Consider the following 13402-nt stretch of genomic DNA (forward strand, 5'->3'; position numbering starts at 1 on the left):
TTACATCTTGTGTAGCTAATTGATAATTAATTAATGTAGCTATTTAATAACTTTCCTTAAACTTTTGTATGTAAAATATATTTATTCTTTATTTATGTCATTATTAACTTTGAATGGAATGATAATTTTCAATGTAATCGTTTATCGTTTTCTCTCGAAGTGTTCCTAAGCAGTTGATTTCAAAACAAGCCAAATAATGATGGTAAATTCTGGTTACTGTTAAAACAGCGAGAAGATATTGTTATGAGTTTGCTTGCAGGCTTCTCAAACTAAGTCCATACATGAGAGAACACAATAGTGAAAAGGAAAATTTGCTAAGGTTCTTGAAGGAGTTTGGGAGAACACAAGAGTGAAAAGGAGAATTTGCTAAGGTTCTTGAAGGAGTTTGGGAAAACACAAGAGTGAAAAGGTGAATTTGCTAAGGTTCTTGAAGGAGTTTGGGAGAACACAAGAGTGAAAAGGAGAATTTGCTAAGGTTCTTGAAGGAGTTTGGGAGAACACAAGAGTGAAAAGGAGAATTTGCTAAGGTTCTTGAAGGAGTTTGGGAGAACACAAGAGTGAAAAGGAGAATTTGCTAAGGTTCTTGAAGGAGTTTGGGAGAACACAAGAGTGAAAAGGAGAATTTGCTAAGGTTCTTGAAGGAGTTTGGGAGAACACAAGAGTGAAAAGGAGAATTTGCTAAGGTTCTTGAAGGAGTTTGGGAGAACACAAGAGTGAAAAGGAGAATTTGCTAAGGTTCTTGAAGGAGTTTGGGAGAACACAAGAGTGAAAAGGAGAATTTGCTAAGGTTCTTGAAGGAGTTTGGGAGAACACAAGAGTGAAAAGGAGAATTTGCTAAGGTTCTTGAAGGAGTTTGGGAAAACACAAGAGTGAAAAGGTGAATTTGCTAAGGTTCTTGAAGGAGTTTGGGAGAACACAAGAGTGAATAAAGATACGGATGAGAATAAAGATTTAGAGGAACATCGCGAGAGCTTGGAGAAAGTACATCCAGACGAAAATAATTCCCGTTCACAAAACGTTCCAGAGAGCGTTGCAGAGGATCAAGGGATGGAACCTGGAGCAGAAAGTCAGGCTGAATATTTAATATTTTTACTCGTACTTTTATATTTGGAACTTCTTATTGAATTGTATGATTTAAATTTTCCTTCAATTCCTGATGAACTATAAATATCTATAATTTGTACAAGTGTGCCGTGAACATAATGATAATTGAAATATTAACTAATTAGAACAAATGTACTTTTCGATGTCGTATTTTCTTTACATAGATTTTTCCAAATCCATAGGTCGGAAAACCGATTACGTCACTGAATACGTCATAAACCATTTTCACGACAGACATCGAATAATAATCGGCGAATACCGATAGTTTCCACCGGATGTTTCCGAGAATCGGTAAAGTCAGTCATGTAAACTCAAATTGTAAACTTGTTCGTCTGTATTTAAAGTATTACCGTTTGAGGCTCTTGAAAATTTTGCATTGAAAAATGCAACTGATTGAACAATCTGCGTTATATCTTTGTACATATTTTGTGCCATCATCAACATAACGAATTGCTTGTATTTCTATTTCAAAATCGAGCGACGTTTAATATTATGACTTCATTTAGGTAAGTTCTATTGTACTGCAATCATTGATCATCGTTAGACTTTATAAAAAGATCTTTACTCCTTTTGAATTTTAAAACTGCTTTATATTTATGGCAAAAGTTTGCTGAGATTTTGTTTACGATTGTAACATGTGACAGCCTGGGTTATGTGTTTATTATCATAATTATCAGTCAGCCAGGCTTTTTTGAAACCATTATGAATCAACATTAACATCATCTGACCTCGTACATGAACTGTTCTTAACCAATAGAGCTATACCTCATATTCATCATGTCATTTTAACTTTTAAATATGTTTATGTCAAGATTTCAACTGTAGAATGATTATTATATATACTACTGAACATTGTGTACAACAAGACAATTGTCAATAAATGAGTTGTCAAGGAAAAGGAACCTTAAGAACCAAGAATAGCATGAAGCTTTGTTTTACACCACTGTATATGACATATCATTCTCATTGAAATGCATCAAATTGCAATATTGCTACATAAACACAATGAGGATGAACATTTTGATGTTCACAGAAACAAGATTTAATTATTTATAGATGTTCCAAATGTGCACAGCAATGTAATTATATCTTACAATACCTGTGCCAGGCCTAAATACCATACAATGATAAATAATCTTTGAAAATTTCACTGTATGATTGTAAACTGTTTTCTTCTTTAAGATAAATCCAATTTCACCACCTACCTATGTTGTCACGACAACAACAATGAATCTAGAAGAAGGTTTAAAAGCTTTGGAAACATCTATCGAAGAAGTCATTATGAACAAGAAAGGAACATTTGTTTTACAACAAGCTGTAAGTGTTTGGTTTATATTTCTATGAAAAGTATATTGTATGACTAAAATGACATCCCCCTGGTGCCTCTACTATCCTGATATCATCCTGTTACCATTTCCCTAAGTACCCCATGCTGTATTAAGACGGACATATTCAATCATTAGTCGTTTATTTGAAAATTACAATGACACCATCCCAATGCATTGAAATCAATAATATTAGGACCCTGTGACATTGGCAATAATTTATGTTATCTAACCACAAAAATTAGTTTTTCCTAAAGTTAATTATGCATTGTGATATCATAACAATGTCTTTTGCATATTGAAGAAAAGTTGTGTGTCTCCAAAACAAAATAAAATAACAAAACACATGTTCACACCATTTACACAATGACTGTCTCATGTTTGCTTTGTCTGACTGTGTAACTATTATCAGAAGGACATCACTTGAGTCCATTGGACAATTTGCCCACCTGTATGATGTATCAAAGATTTGAAATCATACAACTGACGTATGTTTTTTGCTGTTTTTTGCAGCTTCAGAGAAAAAATAAAAGAAGCAGAGTTTGTCATGTTCTTATTCAACTGACCTTCAGCTGACCTTCAGCTCTTTCTCCATCAAATCCCGCTTGTCCAAGCCACAGACTTCACATATCTTGGAAGCACTGTTTCCAGATCTTCAAAAATAGAGAAAGAGCTGAAGGTCAGGATTGGGAAGGCAAGTACAGCATTTGGCAAGCTCCAGGAAAGACTGTGGAACAATAGGCATGTGTCAGTCAGGGTAAAATGCAAAGTCTACAGAGCTGTGGTGTTATCAACCCTCCTTTATGGAGCAGAAACCTGGACCATCTACAGAACTCAGGTAAAGAAACTACATGCTTTTATGATGAGACAGCTGAGAGATATCATGAGCATCAAATGGCAGGACAAGATCACAAATGTGGAAATCCTGAAACGTGCTAACCTCCCCTCGATGGCAGATATTCTGATAGAAAGAAACCTTCGTTGGCTGGGGCATGTATACAGGATGGATCAGGAAAGACTCCCAAGACAACTGCTGTTCTCACAACTGTGCGAAGGGAAGAGAAACCAAGGAAGACCCAGACTCAGATACAAAGACGTCGTAAAACGAAACATGAAAGTGAGAGAGATCCTACCTAACAACTGGAAGACAGCCGCAAGCAACAGAGCGGTTTGGAGATCGGCCATCAAAAGCAAACCCAATCCATAAACAGTCCTAGTCGTACCGACTGACTGCCCGAGAGAGATTCAAGTAGAACTTTATGTTTAACTTAGGAGCTAAACATGTTTCATACAAAATGTTTTATGGATTTTGATTGGTTATATGAAATGCTCATTAATATGTATTAGATATAATTGGACAACAGTTTTTCTATTATGTCTGTTGACATAAAATTATAAGCGACACAATACCAAACGGACAAAAGCACAGTAATTTTTAAAACAAAGGATTGATATGATGAGCAACAAAATATCTTTTATATTTTGTCACTAATTTAGACAAAGTTATTGTATAACCTTTTATTTTCAAATTCTCATATAACTAATTTAATTTATTACATGTTTGTTTGTAGATGTAGATCGTCCAGGTTGGTATAGTCCTGAGAAGGACTGTTGGTGTTGTTGTTGACTGACGTTTCGACAACCTTAGCGTTAGTCATCTTCAGAGTCAAATGAGGAGTAAACGTCAGGTTAGCCGTATTTGTTATCTGGTTCTTACATAGCGGTGGTTGAACATCAGTCAACAACAACAAAAACAGTCCTTCTCAAGACTATACCAACTTGAACGATCTACATTTACAAACATGTAACGATACTCCCGGGTTCAAACCATTTACTTTATTACGATCATTTGGACGACAGAGCGAACAGCTTGCTAACGACTACATACGTTTTGCAAGCAACGTCAGACGCATACGCCAACAACTCTGGTTCAACCACCGCTGCGTAAGAAAGAACCAGATAACAAATACGGCTAACCTGACGTTTACTCCTCATTTGATTCTGAAGATGACTAACGCTAAGGTTGTCGAAACGTCAGTCAACAATAACAAAAACAGTCATTCTCAGGACTATACCAATCTGGACGATCTACATCTACAAACATGTAACGATACTACCGGGCTCAAACCATTTACTTTAAGTTAATTTATAAAAGTAACAGCAAGAAGTAAAACTGTATGTATGTATAATATGCAAATATTAAATTAGGAGTAATTGGACGAGCAGTTTTCCAAAGTTCATTTTACAAAATTTGCATGCTAAAGGCAAGTGGTGGCAAAGCAATTGCTTCATTTAGGTTATTTATCTTTACATGTATATGTTGCAGTTGACATGAAAGTTTGAACTCTATTAGCATTCTATTTTCATACATACAGTGATTATGAGCATGGAATTGATTTGTTGTAAAGGACTGATTACACATTACATTAAACATAGGGGAATGGGACTTATTGGACCTATTGGTCCATGTCTTTCGCAAACTGTAATGTTTGTTCTTTAAAATATTAAAATACACTGCTGCTATATGAGTGTCACGTACTTTACTTGCGACAATTATAGAAACGTCTTCGCAAATTTAACATAAAATTCATTGCTATTTTGAATGAAAACTGTTTTTATTAGATAAATACTATATCGCCATTTGTTGTCCAAACGCTTTGTGAAGAGTAAAATCGTCCTTCACGGATAAATCAAACGAAATTTTCTTCTGTAAATGAACTGAGTCAGCAGAATGATGATAAAATAAGTTTAACATGGAAAAGCAAAACTTCCTGTTAATTCGTTAGTTGAGTTGTCCTGGTAAAATTTATAATTCGTCTAAAACTCTTGTGGACTTTGTGGTCTAGTATCTATGAAGCCGAATATTTATAGTTGTATAAATATGATATGTGCGTGTCAGTTTATTCCAAGGTCATGTAGCGGTTATCAAATTGATAAATACTCTTCGATAATAAGCTCTACAACACTCTCAGTTCGGTACTTTTCTTTGCCATTACATTACACATACGTACATATTTTAAAACGAAAGTCATTTGAGATGCTCAAACAGTTTAACAAGATGAAACATTTCTTGGCTCTGGGACTGTAAAGTCACTATTGAGAGCTTTTACTTATTTATTGTCTACTTGTAATAACACATAAAATGTACTCTTGTCCACCATGCGGTCAATAAAATATTCGTGCCGTTAAAAGCGCCAATGATAACATGAAATCACATTGCTTTTCTAACCGAGTGAATCTCCTTGATGCAAATGAGCAACCGTTCATAAAGCCATATTATTGCTATTGTTATAAAATGTACTTTTGCCACCATGTGTGATGCAGACTTCGGCGAAATTATTTATTGTGGCGTTTTAGGCCCCGTTCACACCATACCGGATTGCTATCGTAGCAGGTTGAATATTCTTTGTATTAAAAGGAAGTGAAATTGTTCAACGTCAGAAACACAATCAAATAGACTAAATCTATCAGCATAATAAGCTTTTACTCCAAACAGTTAACCCTTTAAAGCAAATGAAGATATCGTGATGAGCGAATCCGGTATAGTGTAAACGCAGCCTTAATACATGACCCGATGTTCGTGATATTTTGGACACGAACAAATGGACAGGAATTCCTTTGTTTTGAATTTTTATAAAAAGATTTGAAACACTGTGCTCGTGTAACGTTGCATGCCTAATACACCACTTTGGCGGTTTTCAAAAATGTGGAAACACGTGTTTGCTTAAGAGAAAAACTCGGACAAACATGGCGGAGTAATTTTATAACAATGGTTACGAGGAAGTGGTGCGCTTGAAGTATGGTCTATTCCAGGTGACCTGAATTTCAACAATAAGAATAAAGATCATATATCATGCATTATGCATATGTACATGCATAAGGATTTTACATAAAAAGGAGATCGTTCACTTGATTCTCGTATATTTCTTTACTTGGCTAACTTCGCTTTAAAAGAAAAGGTAGATATGACTTATCTATTCTATTTTACACTAAGTAATAAAATATTTTGCTATTCTAACGATTCGAACCATACATTTCAACAACGCTTCGTCAAATGGTATGTGAAAGAAGTTGATACATTTCGGCATTTTTCCTGCTGGATTCTTTTCCCGATCATTTTAAACTAATTTTGTCTGTTTTTTTCGCTTTTGGAAATAAAATATTCACAATTTTAATTTATTTTTATTATACTGGGTGAAATAAAATAATTGTTTTAAAATCTCGAGGTCAGTGTGATGTCCACACATTTAGCAAAACACGACGTTAATTTAAGCTGTCGTAAAATTTTTGCGAAGGATTTGGGTCTAGGACGCAACCACGTCGTTAAGTATTTATGATTTAGCAAACCTTTTGTAGGACTTCGTCAAATGTTGAAATATATTTCAACATTGGCTATCCATCCATTTCAACAACGCTTCGTCAAATGATGGTATGAAACAAGTTTCATCCATTTCGGCATTTTTACTGCTGGATCGTGTTTTCCGATCATTTTAAACTAATTTTTTGATATCAAAAATATACTGCAGTACATTTTAGTAAAATTATCAACATTGTGAACTAAAATTGTTTTGACTCCGAGGAAACCCCGCAATTAGAGCAAACCCCGCGTTGTTTATTTGTCTGTTTTGTTCGCTTTTGGAAATAAAATATTCGCAATTTTAATTTATTATTATTATACTGGGTGAAAAAAATTGTTTATGATCTTCATTTTTTTCTACATTTCTATGTAGTCAGTGTGGGTCACAAAAACATCGTCATACAACAGTCTGTCTTCTAACGTCGCTGCACTGATGAAAATAACTAGATTGTATAAAAATAAGAAACTCTCATCACGCGAACACCAACAAATTTCATTACATATTTCTTCACGACAAAGCAAGTATATGCTGGCTGATAGTAATTTAATACATTCGTGATGTTCTATTTCACAATTCGTTTGGTTCATTTAAAGATGCAAAAACTTGCAATGAAACCTGTATAAAGTTCATTAAATACGTCGCATAAAAATGTTTGCTATCGTAGACAAACAGCACATTTACTATCTCTCAGTAAGTCAGAGACACCTCTAATTATCTTACTATATCAAGTTATTCGAGTAACATTGTTCCAAGCGTTACCTTGGATACAAATACCAATAATAAGCTAATACAATAATGTTACATACGTATAGATCATGGGATAGACATTTATTCTCACTAATCTGTAGTTTTGGGTAAATACATACAATAAATCTCAGTAATACATAAGTACCCATCTCAGAAAGTACCCACAGAACATACAGTAAATACATAAATAAATACAAACAATACATACAAACACAAAAGCCCCAAAGTAATGAAAAATTACAAATTCTTATTCTTTGTCCTAACGTTTCAGAAAATGATCACGTGACATAAAAACAAAATACTTATGAATTCCAGACGTAAAGATGTACTTTGCAAATTTCAGAACATTACCATTGTTAATTTCTCTAGAAATGTATAGTTTCACCGTCTGAGATTGGTGAAATTTGAAATGCGTAATAAGTTGGCTATTTTGTAGAATAGTCCACATTATGCCTCTTTCCTATTCTAATTATCTTTAGATCGTCATTTACAAAAAGATGAACAACAAAGGTAAAAATACCTGTGTTGAAAAAGAGAATAACGTTAAAGAAGATAGTTGTGATGGGTTAGAAGATGGCAACGAAAGATACGACAGTGCAGTGGAAAATGAAAGCATGGAAGATGGTGAAAATACTCAACCAATTCTAAATTTACCCATTCAAGAGACTTTTCCTGAAGAATTTTTGTTTGACCTGCAAGACTTGACAAGAATGCTGAACGAAGATTTGGTTTTAAATGTTCCATCAACGTTAGAAAAACTTTAAAGATTTGTTAACTTCAACGTAAAATGATTTATACTAAGAGAAATAAATCATGTACATTTTATATTATAAATAGGTTTGTGTAAAACGCAAGAACTCAAGAAAATATTTTGTTTTAACCATTCAATAATGAATGGAAGAAAGGCATACTTTAATCTTATGTACTAATGAACAATTTAAAATAATTTGTACGTTTTTGCAAAGCTCTTTCTTAATAATAATTATTTTCATTAATGTAATTATTAATCTTTATCGAGTGATAATTTTTTAGTGCTGTCATTTCATGCGTTATAATGTATAAACCACTGAGCCACTGGCAAAACGCCGAACATTTGCATGTTTGAAATACTAGAGGTCAATAAGTGCAATCTAAGAGCTCATAAGCTCCGTCGCTTCCGATTCTTTAGTCAAACAGCTAAACACATCTTGACGTTGGACTAAGACACGCTATAAAGTGTTGCCACTGATAAATAAGAAAAACGCACACGAAAGAACAAAGCTAATTAAAAAATAGGGTATTCCTTTCGGTTTGAGTAATAGAATTCTAGTAATTTTCAAGGTTGACAGAGAAATAAAGAGTTGTAGATTCATCAATATTGTTGAAAAGCGGGATTTTCAATATAAATATTACACCACAACATATAAATTATAAGTTGGACTGTAATATTTATATTGAGTGATCGATTTATAATTGGTGTTGGTATTGACTGACTTTTCGAAACTTCAAATTCACGTAATCTTAACGGCTCTTCACAGGATTTGCATTAACCTAAAAATCAACATCTACAAACGAGTAATTTAAAACTTCACATCATTAAGTTTATTACCGACTTGAGATTGTTGCTTTCGATGGTGAGCATCAATTTAATCAAGTTAAAATTTTGGATATATTATGTATGTTATTTCTTTTATGAAACTAGACGGAGTAGGGCTGTCATTTCATTTGTAATAAAAAGTAATTTTTCATGGATCGCGTAGCATATCTTTATTGAGTGGCTATATCAACCACCAAATTCGGATGCAAGTAAGGGAACTGAACATTATTTGGATAACTTTGCCAAAAATGCTGAATTTAGCTCCAAACAAGACGCTGTTTCCTAAGAGAGTCAGGCTGTGAACAGGAAGTGCGTCTGCAATGGCATAAACTGTCGCCAGCTAAACGGTCAATTTATCGTGTTTTGTTTACGTACGCTTATCAATAAAACCTGAAAAATATTTAGAGTTCATCAAGAGCATTTACTCTACTGTTTTCAGGGGTAAATGCGTTGCTGTCTCCGCGTAATTCGTTTTAATTTATTGCTTTCACTCAAGGGGTATAAAAGTGATAATTGTTCTCTGAATTGTATGAGAACGCATTATATCGTGTATTTCATCACTTCGATTTAACTCGAACATCTTCGTTGACATACACCAAAACCAGTATGTAATCCAATTAAAATATACATTGCAAGTTATCTCTAAGGGAAATGAGCTGCGGGCATTTTCTTTGTATTGTACGAAAAGATTTTAAATTTTTCTTTCCATGCCACCACTTAACGACATTATTGTTTGTATTATGTAAAGAAGTGTGTAGATAACCATGCCGCGTTTTGCGTCCGCGACAAACGTTGTTGAATGTCGGTTCATCGTGGTTCTTGCATTGCACTGGTGTGTCATGTAGCTGTGGCAGAATGAAGGATATAAATTGTTAAAGTTTGTCAACTGTATTTACATTCGATTTTATACAAAGTAAGGAAAAGAGCGAAAAAACGGTGAAAAAATCCAGAGCTAACTTTAATCAAATACGGACGAAAGGAAAATCGCGAGAGCTTGAAGAAAGTACATCAAGACGAAAAAAATAATTCCCGTTCACAAAACGTTCCAGAGAGTGTTGCAGAGGATCAAAAGATGAAACCTGGAGCAGAAAGTCTGACTGAATATCTAATATTTTTACTCGTACTTTTATATTGGAACTTCTTATTGAATTGTATGATTTAAATTTTCCTTCAATTTCTGATGAACTATAAATATCTATAATTTGTACAAGTTCGCCGTGAACATAATAATAATTGAAATATTTACTAATTAGAACAAATGTACTTTTCGATGTCGAGTTTTCTATTTGTGAAAAAGCAAATTTTTATTTGCCCTTAGTTTTAACTAGAACATCTTCGTTGACATACACCAAAACCAGCATGCAATCCAATTAAAATATACATTGCAAGTTTCTCTAGGAGAATGACCTGCGGGCATTGTCTGACTCTGAGTTTAAATTTCATGTTAATTTAATCTCGACGTTCACCTTTGACGTTTATCAGATCTTATACAGTCTGTAAAGTTCGTTGAAAAATTCTAATACTCCTTTCTAACTTTATATATCATCAAATGAAATCGAGAATGTTTGAAATTTTAAACACGGAAGTGTATCATGACGTTAACTGTATTAAAAAGTACAAAAGCTCACAAAACGACAAAAACTTTATGATTATGTCGACATTGCGAATGAAGAAAACAATAACATAAAGGAAAATATGGCTAGTTTTATGAAACAATGATGTATCGTATCGTATATGTATTTCGTTTCGTACATTTGAGCCTCCTTCGAGAGATGTTTTCTTCACCAAAGTCAAGATGTTAATGAAAGTTTGATGAAATCCGTTCGACTCCTTTTTAGGATTTTTCTTGGTTTGATAATTCCTCGAGATTTTGATTGGTTGGTTGGGGGAAACTGTTGTACTTCCTGCGTTAGCAAAGACTGGACACTGCAAGGTGACGTCACACAACGTGCGAACGTATCGAAGAAGTGGACCGCTAAGGGAAAACTCCTCTCTGTTGTTTGCGAAGTTTACATAACGTGAGATCGTGCCGAAGAAGAGGACCACTAACACAGAGGCAAGGGATTCTTATTGTCTCAGATCTATCTCAATTTTTAAAGCGTGCAAACGAGACTTTCAACTTGATTTGTACATTTTTACCTTCGTGGCTAACTTGGCTTCAGTAAAAGAGGTTGGTGTGAGAGTTACGATTTACATTTACTAATTTGAGTGTCGTTTATAACTTTCACGTTTTGCTCCACCATCGTTAAATCATCTCACTAATAATTTAAGTTTATTATTATTGTACATGGTGTATCATACAGAATGTTAGAAATTTCTCGTTTATTTGCCATTGAGCTAAAGTTGGGTTATATATTCAGCGTAAACTACTTGACGGAGAATAAAAATGCCATAACAGTTGTGAAATTTTTCCTTGACCAGTTGTAAAATTTCCGAAGCATAACTCGAAGCTCACGTGACTAAGTAATCTTGTTGTGGCGCATAATCAGCAGCCACAATACATTTTTATGTGGCACAAACAAAGCTAAAGTCGGTGATATGCCGTATTTTGTCGCCTTTTCGAGTCAATAAAGACTCTTGAAGACACCAGTGCTTTTGAATACGGAGGTTCGGGAGTCTTCTATGTCTAAAACTTTCGGAAAAAAACTGCTTTAGACATGATATGGACAACTAACGAAAAGTTGACGTTGTTTAACAACCTGTGGCAAAGAATAAACGGAAAGATAGTATTAGTGTCGATGGTATGAATTGTGCTATAACATTGCAAAGGCTGCCATCGGCAAACGACAAAATGATGGCGAACAAACTTTTAAAAAAAATCCGCAATACGTTTCAAAAATTGGACGAAATTTCGCTTGTCATTGTCGAAGGTGTTGATAAAAATTTGTTGATTTTCGTTGAGAATCACGTTTCTATGTTCGTTAAATATGAAAATAAAGTTGTTTATGTGTATTTGAAACAAGCAAATGCTGATGTTTATTGTGCAAAGAAGTAACATGCACAGATGCACTTGTCTTATTTTATAGTATTAGGTCTTTGCCGAGCTTTGCCATCATAAATCTTACATATGCTCTTTTTAACTAAAGGGAAATGTGCCAAATGCTTGTTCCAAAACTATTGCAAACTTCCTGTTTAGAAAACGGGTGCAAATACAAATCAATAGTATCAATTATATTACAATCATACCAAGTACATTTGAATGAACAAAATGAAAGTGTTTTATTTCACGAGTCTTTGGAATTGAACTAATTACAACAAACTTTGTGAATTATTTCATGAAATATTAAGCCAAATTTAGTGAAGCATGTTCCCGAGTATCAGAGGATGCAGACAAATATTGTTGATAAAATTAAATAGAAAAGTATCCAGTATTTTGACACGACAAAAAGCTGCAGTGAGAAGCAACTACAACATATGCTTGACCGCAGTCTACGCAAGCATCTTTGCCAACTTTACCAAAGCCTATCGCACATTGAACATCAGCATTTGCTTCATTCTAATGCAACTAAACAACTTTATTTTCAGATTACATAGATACAGATAGGCTACCTTTAACAAAAAGCAACAAAATTTTACCTTGAAAGTCTTCTTTGTCGTGATGTTGTTGACAAAACCTTCCGCATAAGTAACCGGCATCCTTCATCTTGTTTGGGTCGACGATGGGAGAAATTTGTGAGACATAGTGCAGTTATTTTCAAGGGGCTTGTCTGTCAGCTTTTCGCTTATAACCGATGATAGATTTTTGCAATGATTCTAAATTTTATTAACCATCTCGTACCATTTAAGTCGATACAATCTTTCAGTTTGTTCTTTGACTTGACGTCGCTGGATGTTGAACAATATCACCTTCATTGTCATTTAATAAAGCAATTTTTCCTAAAATTTCAGAGGCAGAATGCTACTGAATGCCCGTATTTAATTCCTCAAACAAAATGTCGTCTTTAGTTGTCTAAACTGACTTTGAAGTAACAACACAATATAGATTTTGCATTGTTGTCCATGCATAAGCACATGCAAAATATAAAACGATGGAATATTTTATACGATACCACGTGACCGTGACCACCTACACTAGACAATAGATCATGCGCGCTTTTCGCTGTTTTCTGTTGAATTGTGTCTCCCTTCATATACTTCTTGACTCCCACATATACTTCACATACTTGATACCTTGTTAGTTTGCACAAGACTACAAGTGTATGAGTTACTCAAGGAATAAAAGCAATTTTTCATTCCTATTTTTCTTATTTGTGGTTTCTCAAGAACAGGTACTTTGTTTAAAAGAGAACACA

The 13402-nt window shown here is 34.1% G+C and overlaps 1 protein-coding gene and 1 long non-coding RNA gene across 7 annotated transcripts in view; one reads left to right on the forward strand and one right to left on the reverse strand.

Moving 5' to 3' along the window:
- LOC124448105 (eukaryotic translation initiation factor 2 subunit 1-like) overlaps positions 1–13402 on the forward strand; it is a 117159-nt gene that overhangs the window by 54804 nt on the left and 48953 nt on the right. Inside the window, exons 1-2 of one of the 6 annotated variants that reach the window (XR_006948931.1) lie at positions 1375–1610; positions 2287–2421. The exons of 3 other annotated variants lie outside the window; for them this stretch is intronic. The gene's annotated coding sequence lies outside the window, so the exon portion shown is untranslated. Of the gene's footprint in view, positions 1–1374; positions 1611–2286; positions 2422–10948; positions 10999–13402 lie in introns of those variants that run through there. 2 more of the 6 variants (XR_006948930.1, XM_046999120.1) reach the window with 2 other exon arrangements.
- LOC124448123 lies at positions 10697–13115 on the reverse strand. The gene is made up of 2 exons (XR_006948951.1): positions 12687–13115; positions 10697–11809 (listed from the first exon to the last, which is right to left on the reverse strand). It is a non-coding gene; the product is annotated as an uncharacterized LOC124448123 (long non-coding RNA).

Source organism: Xenia sp. Carnegie-2017, unplaced genomic scaffold (assembly GCF_021976095.1).
Source record: "Xenia sp. Carnegie-2017 unplaced genomic scaffold, XeniaSp_v1 HiC_scaffold_23, whole genome shotgun sequence".
Lineage (NCBI taxonomy): Eukaryota > Metazoa > Cnidaria > Anthozoa > Malacalcyonacea > Xeniidae > Xenia > Xenia sp. Carnegie-2017.